The sequence below is a fragment of the Myotis davidii genome, unplaced genomic scaffold (genome assembly GCF_000327345.1).
Source record: "Myotis davidii unplaced genomic scaffold, ASM32734v1 scaffold862, whole genome shotgun sequence".
Lineage (NCBI taxonomy): Eukaryota > Metazoa > Chordata > Mammalia > Chiroptera > Vespertilionidae > Myotis > Myotis davidii.
Window position 1 is genome coordinate 226,847 of NW_006293230.1, and position 12,276 is coordinate 239,122.

General features: G+C 47.2%; 1 long non-coding RNA gene across 3 annotated transcripts in view; it reads left to right on the forward strand.

Moving 5' to 3' along the window:
* LOC107183601 overlaps positions 1-8,347 on the forward strand; it is a 9,084-nt gene extending 737 nt beyond the window's left edge. Inside the window, exons 1-4 of one of the 3 annotated variants that reach the window (XR_001514388.1) lie at positions 345-977; positions 1,461-2,038; positions 4,973-5,049; positions 6,142-8,347. This is a non-coding gene — a long non-coding RNA (uncharacterized LOC107183601). Of the gene's footprint in view, positions 1-344; positions 978-1,460; positions 2,039-4,972; positions 5,050-6,141 lie in introns of those variants that run through there. The other 2 variants (XR_001514390.1, XR_001514389.1) reach the window with 2 other exon arrangements.
* Positions 8,348-12,276: the final 3,929 nt, after the last annotated feature.

The following is a 12,276-nucleotide window of genomic DNA, read 5'->3' on the forward strand; positions in this document are numbered from 1 at the left end:
AGGCCGCCGTATCCCCCGGGTAAAATAAAGGGAGGGTTGGACCCAGTATCTGCTTTTTTGTGACGGACTCGGGCCCGGGCCTGCGGGACGGGGTGTGTGGAGGGTGAAGGCCCAGGTGCCGGCGGAGTGACGCCCCGCCTTCTCCGTGAGCACCTCTGGGGACCGGCCCTGGTTTAGGTCTTGGGGAGGCGGGACCGTTTTGGGGGTTAGATGGGCCGGGGGACGGGATATTGGGGCCGACTGGAGAAAGACAGGAGATGTGGGACAGACCCAGTGGCCATGGGGGAAGGATGCTCCAATGGGAGGGAGGGTAGACGGGAGAAGACACTGGAAATGAGGCGGAGGGAGGCGCAGGCGGTGACAGCTGCCGGGGCGGGGCCGCGCAGAGCTGAAGGGCCGCGATGCCCCCTGGGAGCACTGATCGCTGCGGCCTGCACGCCCTGCCCTCCCCTGGGCTCTGTCCTGAGGCACCCCCACAGCTGGATTCATCCAGGTGGCCACCTGCACCCCCGCCCTTAACGTTCCTAACGCGGCACTAGGCCCCCGCCCGCCGTCACCCACCCGACCAGCCCGGCTGTGCCCGCTCAGGCAGGGACTCCGTGTGTCTGGGCGAGTCGCTGGCTGCGCAAGGGCTGCCCCGGCTGTTGTTCTACGCGGAGGATTTCCTCTGCTCCCAGGGCACGCGCTCCCCCACCTCCTGCCTCCACTTCCAGGGACATCAGCAGTCAGTCGCATTGTATTTTCCCCTTGAGAAACCTCATCTGGTTTTTGAACAGCCCAGGGAGCCCCTGTGGAATCGGCATCCCTGAGGGAGGGCCAGGGCCCGGGTGTGAAAGAGCCCCGGGTCCCCCACTCATGCTCACGGGCGGGGCTTCCTGCACCGCAGGCCCCTTTCCAGAGGCAGGCAGTTCGCAGGCTCGCCCCTACTTCCGGCTCCTCCCAGACTGACCATAGTAGATGCCGTTCACCTCCCGCAGGTCTGCGGCCTCTTCCCACGTGGCTCCCTTGCTCGGTGAGGTGTTCTGGCAGTGTCCCCTCCTAGGGGTCTCAGAGGGACTTTGGACTTTGCCCTGGAGCACACCAAGTCCAAGCTGGCGATGCCGTGGAGGAGAGGGAGGAATGGAATAGAGTGGACTTTGCGGACAACTAGAGCCGGAGGATTTGGGCTTTGGAGTCTTCCTCCGACCACTGCCTGGTCTCCCTTGGCGGAGATGCCGGCCACAGTGCCTCTGAGGAACAGTCTTGAGCCAAGGGAGGTGTCTCCCCAACCCTGGAGACCACTGTGGGTATAGCTAGGAGTGAAGACGGGTGGGGCATCCTTTCCAACTCAGATTCAGCTGGAGTTAAACCCCACCTACACCTGCTTCCCTCAGGCGCTATGTGGCTTCCTGCGAGGCATACCGGGCCCCCATCTCGCCCAGTTCAAGGGCTCACCTGGACTCCTCACTCCCCTCAACCAGGAATCTTTGGAGTCACTCGTCGTCCTCAAGGAGAGCTGAGAGCTGAGTTCCTTCCAGTGGGGTGACGTCCCTCAGCCGTGGGATGTATCTGAAAATCAGCTGTGCCTCCAATGAGTCTGTCTCATCCAGAACATCTTTACGCTAGCCTCACAGAGTGGAAGCCTGCTGGAGGACCCACCTGGCCTTTGGGGAAAATTCCCACTGTATTCAGAGCCTCCCCTACCCCTGAACACTTTTAGGCAGAACTCTTTTGGGCTGGGCTCAGCCCACCAATCCTCCCTGGGAATTCAACTGGGTCTCACCCACTTGTTAGAAGCCCTGGGCTTCCCCCTCTCTTGTCCCTATAGGCATCGTATCCATTCCACACAAGGTAAGAATCCCGAGGAGATTGGAGAGGTTCCTCTAAGGAAGTCTGTCTCAACATCCCTTCTCTGGAGGGGAGCCCACAGGACCCGCCTAACTGGAAAGAGCCCCTTGGACTTCTTGCCAGAGGCCCATGATTCCTTCTCCCAGGAGCAGAGACCTTCATTCCCTTTCTGCCAGCATTTAGGTGAAACAGGGTTCCCTTGAATGCGCAGGTGAGTGCTCTTGTAGGTGGGAGCTGAGGAAACGAAGGCCCACCATATCCCACCTCACTTTTCTGCGTTAAATCTAAGCTGCTTTAAGGTCTCAGATCCGGTTGCCACGTCAGGAAAGTGCTGTGGACTTCCTGACACCGAGCTCTCAGTCAGGCCCTCAGTGTGCTGGGCCATAGCACTCAGCTCAGTTGGCTGCTGAGTCCTGGGCTCTCTCCTGCATGTGAGGACGGCCGGTCTGTTTCTGCTCCCATGTTGCAGTCCCGGCACCAGCTGGAGGGTTTGGCATGTGGAAGGGTCTAATCTTGGTGGCCAGCCTCAGACTTCGGAAAGGGCAAGTGGCTAATGTGAGGGAGGGTGTTCAGGAAACAGGATCTGCACAGGGAGGAGGCGTGCCAGCTCGGGAGAGATGGTTTCAAGAGGAAAGGGAGGAGAGAATGAAACCAGAGGTGGTGCTAAGGAAGGAGATTTTGTCCTGAAATCAAAGGACTTCTTTTTAGGATTCTCATCCCTCTCCTGCCTAGACTTGAGCTTTCTAAAAGGTATTTGTTGTCACAGTGTAGCTAGGTTGAAGTAAGACTAGATAAAAGGAGTTCTGAAGCTGGACAGGAGGGTCTCTAGGAGGATCATGAGACCTATGAAGGGAGGGGCTGAGGACTAACCAAAGGCCTTATGAGTGAGGGGTTGAATATCTCTTCCAATCCATTTCTCTTCTCCCTATGCTACCTTCACTCCAGAGTTTAGTACTGGAATGTACATAAAAATTATTTAATGACTAAGGCCTATAGAATTAGCTCAAAAATATTGCTGACAAGGAAACATGGGGGTATAATTATAGGTTCTGTCCATTCCAGTAAGAAGTGGAGGTGTGGTATTAAATCAATTCTGCGAACAGAACTTACAAGAAATCACATGCCTTTTTTTTCTCTTGATAAAGACTCAGTGTCCATCTTAGGCAGAAATCTGAGATCTAACAGTCCCCCTGAAGCAGGTCCTAAGGCATTCTGTTGGGTCTTCCTGGGAGAGGGACTGAAGGATTCCCTAGGCCAGTGATGGCGAACCTATGACACACGTGTCAGAGGTGACACGCGAACTCATTTTTTGGTTGATTTTTCTTTGTTAAATGGCATCTACACGAATAAAAGAGAAACATGGTAATTGGCGTACGAACGCTACCCTTTTCATTGGCTAATCAGCGAGATATGCAAATTAACTGTCAGCCAAGATGGCAGCTGGCAGCCAGGCAGCTTGAAACTAACATGAGGCTTGCTTGCCTCAGTGACGGAGGAAACCAACTGCAGTTTCGAACATTGTAACAAATACCCCCGGACTTCAGCCAGTAGGATCGCAACATTATATGCAAAGGCCAGAAACCTACTTTCAGCAGCGGAGGCCTAAGAGCTGGAGCCAAGCCTCAAGCTAAAGCTGGCCCAGAATTTAAAAAAAAAAAGGAAAAAAGGAGCGGTTGGGAGCTTCAGGCCCCCCCAGCCTGAAAACAGCCCTCAGCCCCTCACCCAGACTGGTCAGGCACCCCAGTGGGGACCGCCACCCTGAAGGGTGTGTGACCAGCTGCAAACAGCCATCATCCCCTCACCCAGGCTGGCCAGGCCCCCCAGGGGGGCCCCCCCCCCTGATCCAGGACCCCCTTCAGGGCAAACAAGCCGGCCCCCACCCGTGCACCAGGCCTCTACCCTATATAGTAAAAGGGTAATATGCCTCCCAGCACCGGATCAGCAGAGCTGCGAGGCCTCCCGGCACTGGGATCAGCGTGACGGGGGCAGCACCCAAACCCCCTGATCAGCCCTGCTCTGTGTGTGACAGGGTGTGGCACCCCAACCTCCCCCCCTCCCCCCACGGGCCCTGCTCTGTGTGTGATGGGGGAGAGCCATAACCTCCCCATCGGCTGTGCCCTGAGTGTGACAGTGGCGGCGCCCCAAGCCCCTGATTGGCCCTGCTCTGTGGGCGAGAGGGTGTTGCCCCAACCCGCTGATCCGCCCTGCTCTGTGTGTGACGGGGTGGCGCCACACCCTCCCCATTGACCCTGCCTTGAGTGTGACAGGGGGCGGGGCCCCAACCCCCCAATCGGCCCTATCCTGAGTGTGACTGAGGGTGGAATCACAACCTCCCAATCCGCCCTGCTCTGTGCATGACAGGGGGCGGCGCCCCAACTCCCCAATCGACCCTGTTCTGAGCCCGACCAGGGGCTGCACCTAGGGATTGGGCCTGCCCTCTGCCACCTGGGAGAAGGCCTAAGCCAGCAGGTCGTTATCTCCTGAGGGGTCCCAGACTGCGAGAGGGCACAGGCCGGGCTGAGGGACCCCCCTCCCCTCCGAGTGCACAAATTTTTGTGCCCCGGGCCTCTAGTTTAAATATATAAAATAAATATCAAAAATATAAGTCTTGCCGAAACCGGTTTGGCTCAGTGGATAGAGCGTCGGCCTGCGGACTGAAAGGTCCCGGGTTCCATTCCAGTTAAGGGCATGTACCTGGGTTGCGGGCACATCCCCAGTAGGAGATGTGCAGGAGGCAGCTGATCGATGTCTCTCTCTCATTGATGTTTCTAACTCTCTATCTCTCTCCCTTCCTCTCTGTAAAAAATCAATAAAATATATTTAAAAAAAATATAAGTCTTTGTTTTACTATGGTTGCAAATATCAAAAAATTTCTATATGTGACACGGCACCAGAGTTAAGTTAGGGTTTTTCAAAATGCTGACACGCCGAGGTCAAAAGGTTTGCCATCACTGCCCGAGGCCTTGGGTGCTTTAGCTGATGTGCAGAGTCAGAAGCTGTGGAAGTAGGCCTGGTCCAGGCAGGATTATAAGAAATGCAGGGAGAATGCAAGCTCTTGGCTTTGTTAAAGGATTTAAAGCAGCATTAGGTGATAGGGAGAAGTAAAAGTTGTGACCCAAGGTGCCTTTTCTGATTTTATTACTAGGAAGAGAATTTCATATGAACCAGGGTCAGGAGAATGTGTTGAGATGGAACCTTGAAGCTGGTTTAGCTTACCACAAGGTAAGGGCTGAAGACACTGTATTTCCTGCTCACACTTGGGTTTCTCAGCCAAGCCTGCTGAGAAATTCCATCCTTTGCTGTAGGGGGAGAGGGGATTCTGTGTGCCTAGGGTTATGTGACCTCCAGGGAGCCTCTTCCAGGCACATGGATCCCACTTTGTATTTCTGGGCCCATCTTGGTGCCAAGTGGAATTGTCAGCCAGAAGCCTCAGACCAACTCTGGATCCAAGTATATTAGGATGAGAAAAAAAGTCAGGACTGCCTAAGTTTGAACCTCAGATAGCTGTGGAGGAATGAGAGTTCCTGTGTGTGTTTAATATGTTTTTATTAATTTTGGAGAGGAAGGGAGAGGGCGAGAGGGAGAAACATAAATGATGAGAGAAAATCATTGATTGGCTGCCTCCTGCATGCACCCAACTTGGGATTGAGCCCGCAACCTGGCCATGTGCCCTGACTGGGAATTGAACTGTGACCTCCTGGTTCATAGGTGGATGCTCAGCCACTGAGCCATGCAGGCTGGGCAAGCCTTCCTGTTCTTTAATACAAACCCCTGAGACATCCATTTTCCCCCTTTGGGAGGGGAGAAAAGTACTAACTTACAGGCCGTTTCCTTCCTCTTTGCAGGTCTGATAACAGGAGCCTTGTTACTCCTCCTGTTTCTCACATGCAGAAATGAGCCATTTCCCCAAGCGCAGAGTTCTTATACCGTGCCCCTGAGGACGCTCTGGTTTGCGGGCCAGAGCTGTCATTAAAATTGTAATATATGGCTCTAGCCAGTTTTGTTCAGTGGATAGAGCGTCGACCTTTGGACTGAGGGGTCCTGGGGTTGATTCCGGCTGGGGGCACATGCCTGGGTTGCAGGCTTGATCCCCAGTCGGGGGCGTGCAGGAGGCAGCCAATCAATGGCTCTCTCTCATTATTGATGTTTCTATCTACCTCTCGCCCTTCCTCTCTAAAATCAATAGAAATATATTTTTTTAAAAAAGTGTAATATATCACCACCATCATCTCTCATGGTCTCCGTAGCCCTGTTCTTCCCACACCTCTCGGTTTTCTCATTAATACTGTCAGCACAAACTGCTTTCCCTTGTAGGACTCCAAGACCTCCTCACCATCCTCTGTCAGGAGTTGCTGTGAAATGAGAAAGGGAAGAACTCACTTACCTGCTTAATACTAGGTTTTGCCCTACATTAGGCACCAAATAAAACCTCACTTATACTTTTCCTGTTTTGAGGACCCAGCCTCCCAGCTTTTTTGGTGAAGGGGTTAATACAATATTTTTTTAAAACTAATTTCTACTAAAACCCTGTCATATCCCCTATAAGTGAAACTGGCTCATGGCCATTTTGTTTAGATTTTTTTGAAAATACAAGGAAGCCTTCTCTTAAATATGTTCTCCTTATATGCTTAAAAATATCACCTTACAGCCTTTCTCTCCTGATTGGGTAAATAAATTGTACTTGTTTTTTTGGCTTATTTTCATCTTTTCTTTGGACTTGCTATTACTCTTTAGGGCCCTAGGAAGGAGCAGAATTCAACCTACTTTAGCCATCAGCCAAGTATAACTATTTAAAATCAATTAAAATTAAACACAATTGAAAATTTAGTTCCTGAGTTGCACTAGCCACATTTCAAGAGCTCAAAAGTCATATGTAGCTAGTGGTACCTGCTGTATTGGACAGCATAGATTTAGAACACATCCATCAGTGCAGAAAGTCCTTTTAGATCTAGTATAGAGGACTAGTAAGCCTGCCTCGCCCTCTTTGTAATCTCATTTTATTAGTCAATACATATTTGTAATAACTTCACTGTTATAGGATAGCTTTCAGAGGGGGTCAAGGATAGGGGTGGGAAATAGCAAGGAAATTATAGGTCCTATAAAAGTTTCAGGAGGCATGGCATAGTGGCCAGAGGTTGATGACCAATGGCAGGGGAGTCAGCTTTTAAGGAAGTACTTTAGGGGCTGATATTCATATGTACCAACACAGGGCCACCCACACTCTGACAAGAGTAGGCAGGCTCCGGTCTCCTGTATTAGGGCTGCATAATACCTAAAAAACAAAAGACTGCCCTGTGGCCTTGCTGAAACTGAGTAGCTAAGGTGATTGCTTTTTACTAATCATTTCTAGATCTTGATTTCATATACTGCTTTGTCACTGTCCTGTTCTCCCAAGTGTCAGTGACATAAGCAGCGCTAATGTTTATAAAAGGCTTGCTGACCCTGCCATCTGCACACCAACAGCTGGGAGAAGTCTGGGTCCTATCAATTAACCTACTGATGTTGAGACTACATTTACTAAGGGTCCAGCTAGCTAAGGCTGTTCTTCCACTGAACACTTGAACAACTATGCCAGGCACTGGCTCTAGGGCCTAAGCGAGGCTAGTCTATGGATATGACCAGTTTCCCTGCATCTAGAACAGTAGTTCTCAACTAGGGATGATCGTGCACTCCCCTCCCCTGACATCTCATCCTGCAATGTCTGGAGAAATCTGTTGTCACAACTGGTGGAGTGGTGCTACTTACATGTAGTAGATAGAGTCCAGAGACTCTTAAGTAGCCTACAATGCACAACCTTCTCCCCACCACCAAAAAATTAGCTCACTCAAAATGTGTCAACAGTGCTGAGGTTGAGAAGCCCTGGTCTAGACCATAACATGAACCAGTTCTTCACGCCAAGACCAATCACAAGGTCCAGGCTCAGTAGGATAGTAAGTAAGGCTAGCAGGTATCTGATAAATTGGGAGGGAAAACAATTAGAAGTTGATCGAACGGTAGCTAGTATAACGAGTGTTTTTAACTGCACCAGAAAGCTAAGAGCTAAGGTCATAGTGCGATTGGAGTTAAGGATTCCAGGTATGTAGCAAGTCTGTTGAAAATGAGGTCCCGGGTACAGCCACATGGGTAGAGAGGAGCAAGTTTAAACAGTCTGACTTTGATACAGTGGTCAATAGCTAAACCTATAGGGAAGACCTGCAATAAAGAGATGAGCTGCTGGGTATGGATATACCAGTTTTTCTCAACATTTTTGTAACCCACACCTCTACTCATACATCTAAAAATCTTACATTTTCCTTCCAGTGATCCTTAAATTTTCAAAATTAAGTATCACAACTAAAATCAATTTAAAAATGGTAATCTTGGAATGCAAAACTTTATTCAGATGATATGATAACCATGTCACAGTTACACCTTAACTTTTTTTCCTGGGCGGTGTAGAAGATGCAACAAAACGCAAGCTGTTTAACAACATTCTTTCACTGTTTTCTCCCCACAGCTAGATATAGCAAAAAAAAGAAAAGCTTTTACGATGTAAGGAAAAATGGAATGAAGTATTCTGTTCAGTCATTTGACATCTAAATTTCTCTAGAGTATCTGGAAGTTGCTAGTAAAAACAGTCGGACTTTTGAGTTCCATAAAAATCTTTCTGAAGTTCTTCCAGTGAAAACTAAACATCAGTGTGAAACACATTCTTCCCAAAAGCTACTAAAGAATACATCACCCCAAAATAGTTCTGTATATTGCACTTTTTTTCTTGAAATAACATTCATGAATCTGGTCCTCAAAAGACTGACCAAGAAAGTAGACATTGTTAGCATGAGTTTGCTATCTGTAGCTGGATTTTTGGCAAGTTTTGCTTCAAGTATTTAATAATGAGCAGTGCTGGTGTTTGCTCCTGGAAATTTCAGGGTTAATGTATTTTAAACTTCAATGTGTTACATTCTGAAAGCTTTAATTTTTAAAGTACAGGTTCTTTTTTGTTGGTGTTTTAAAATCAGGATTGTTCTGTTATTGGTGTTCCAAATTCTGTTGTTCTGACCATAAATTCAGCTAAATTCAGTTCTTTAACAACCAAGGAACCTCAGTATATAACAGAAAACACTCTGAACAGCATTTAGATCTTCAAAACCCAAGGCAAACTGGGATCAGATGTAATGTTTTTAAAATAATGAACCTGACAGCAAGGCTGAAGATTTCCAGTAGATTGTGGGCAGATCGATGGAAGTTTGTGATTGGTATTGACTATTGCAGGACATCTTGAATGCCAATTTTCTTCATTTTTTGCCTCCCCAAAACAAAACCGATCCAAAACATGCCATTGCTGTAGCACCATCAATGAATACTATAATTTTTCACCAAACTCAGTTTATGTGATAACAGTTTCAAAAAAAATACTGTCTTTAGTGGTCAAGTACGAGGCTTATGAAAACAGCACATCCATGGTTTTTAAAGCCTAATTGTGAAAATAAGCAAAGCACAATTTCCTTTGTCAGTAGATTCATCTCAACTAATAGCAAAGAAAGATGAGCTGATGTTTTTTAAAACCTGAAGAGTGATATGCTCAGTCATCAATTCCTTGTTAAAACTGCAGAAGTAAATGAAGAAATCCTGGGATTCCTCAATTTCCTCTTAAAGTTGTGACAGCACTTGGAATGTAAGGTTTCACAAGTTTCTCCATTTTTTTCTCCTTTGCAATTAAAAGGGCAATTTAACATTAAGCTTTCATGGCCTTTGAAGATTCCTGTTAATATTCCAATACAGTCCAATCTTAAAGCCGCAGAGGATCGTGCTCTGTAGAACACTGTTTTTAATGGCATAAATTTAACAGTGTTTGGCATGGTGTCACTGCCCAACACTCAAATAACTCAACTGTAGAAGCTGACCCTATCTTCTACATCATAACGTGAATATATGCTTGATAAAGACCTCAAAAAAAATTGGCTGCCATCTTTAGCTATGTCAAAGGAAAAAAACATAAACAAGGAATACTGATGATGGAAGCATCTGGTCCCTCTTGCAGAGCGATGAATGACTTTATAGGCGGCAGTTGGGTGGCAAGGCAATACAGGCATCCAGCTATGCCTGAGCCTCCATAGGTGAAATTCTTTGTTCATTTTCTTTTTATTCACCCACCTGCCGCCTAAAACCTGACACCATTTAATGGTGCCCTTAGTCAAATCTAAGTGGTCTTACTTTCACAATCCTCTGATTCTAGCTTGAAGAGTCAAGACGAACTCTAACTCATGGAATGGACAAAAAGGAAGATGTAAATAAGTTTTCAGAGTTAAAAAGCCTCTTTTTATACAAAATTAAACTTCAAACTTTAAAAGAACATTTAAAAGAACTTTGGGGGATGGGGGTGGGAAGAGATTAACCAAAGAACTTACATGCATATATGCATAACCCATGGACATAGATAATAGTGGGGTGAAGGTGGAGAGGGAAGGTGCAGGGGAGGAGGGGGATCATGAGGGGCAGGGGTAGAGGATATGTATCTGTAATACTTTCAACAAAAGAACATTAACCTCAAAACAATATAACTATCCTGGATATGCAATAGTATAAATGAACATCTATGGCTACCCAGCCTATTAAATACCTCATTAAGTAGTATAGACCTAATCTGAAGGCTGCTTGCTCTACCCAGGATAACCCATACCCTGAAATGCTGATAGAAGTTGTGGAGGGAGGGGGGAGAATGCCTTTCTCTCCTATTCCTGAAAATCATTGATAAGTAACAAATCTATTCCTAACTCCTAAAACTAAAAAGCCACTCCAAAGTAGATAAAAAAATATGTGTTGAATTAATAGCTAATGAGAGAATTCATGTAACCAGAACTGTGAGATGGATAATGTACAATGTTAAATAAACCACTGTACAAAAATAGTTCTTTATACAATGTTAACTATTATAAGACTTATGTTCAGTAAAATTCTAAATCATGCTACTGGAATGTGCATTCACCTTTGAAAGCAATTACAAAACTATGAACTGTATAAAGAATGAAAGAATATGTCAGTTACTATCAATTTACACATAACTTACATAAAACAAAAGATTTTTACCTTTTTATTGTAATTCCTATGTTTGGCAGTGCTATCTACCTAAGTTCTGGTGTGTATTTGAAAATAAGCCCGGCCAGTGTGGCTCAGCAGTTGATCTCAACCCCAGAACCAAGAGGTTGCTGTTTCAATTCCTAGTCAGGGCATATACCTGGGTTCTGGGCTTGATCCCCAGTAGTGGGTGTGCAGGAGGCAGCTGATTGATGATTTTTCTCTCATCAATGATGTTTCTATCTATCCCTCGTCCTTCCTCTATCTCTAAAAATCAATAAAAGCTTTTTTAAAATAAAAGTTTTATTTTAAAATATTCTATATTTCAAAAGGGGTTATCCCCAATTTCTTTAACTGGATTTGTTGTTTATAAAAAATTTTCAGGTTTCAAATGAGTGTTATCTGACCTTCCCAGTTGAAGAGACCACCTCTTTTCTCTTGCTTAAACTGGCTTTTAATTAAAATTTCAGTTTCAAATCCTTTCCAGAAAAATTCTAGCAGAGGAATGTAAGGTTACCTCCTTTCCTCAGCTTCAGTGTATAGAACATAGTTCCTTCTGTAGGCAAATTTAGTTATTACCCGGGTGGAAAGTGGGTTTGTCCTTAAAGTCAGGTTAATATGGAATTAGCAGTGATTTGTAAAGGTTTATCTTAACTGTACTTACCAATAGTTACTGTAAAGTGAGGGTGTGTGTGATATCTAATATATGATGTTCTGCTTGTGTTTTGACTGCAACCCAGAGTAAGCAATACCTTTTACTCTGGACCAAGTATACACATGTGTATATATAATTTACAACTTTTATAAAACAACTAGAGGCCCAATGCATGAATTCATGCACGGGTGGGGTCCCTTGGCCTGGCTGGGGGTTGGGGCCGGCCAGGGCCATCTCACCCAGTCCCAGGCTGGCCAGTGGGAGGTGGGGAAGGGGGGTACGGACTGTGGGAGCGCACTGACCACCAGGGGGCAGCTCCTGTGTTGAGCGTCTGCCCCCTGGTGGTCAGTGCACATCATGGTGGCTGGTCATAATGGATGGAGATATATATATATATATTAGAGGCCCGGTGCATGAAATTCGTGCACTGGGGGGTGGTGATCCCTCAGCCTAACCTGCACCCTCTCCAATTGGGACCCCAGTGGGATTGGGCCTAAACAGGCAGTCAGATAGCCCTCTCATAATCCAGGACTGCTGGCACCCAACTGCTCGCCTGCCTGCCTACCTGATTGCCCCTAACCGCCTCTGCCTGCAGCCTGATCACCCCCTAGCCATTCCCCTGCCAGTCTGATCGACGCCTACCTGCTCCCCTGCTGGCCCGATTGCTTCTAACTTCCCTCCATTGCCAGCCTGGTTGCCCCAAACTGCCCTCCCCTGCAGGCCTGGTCCCCCCCCACCCC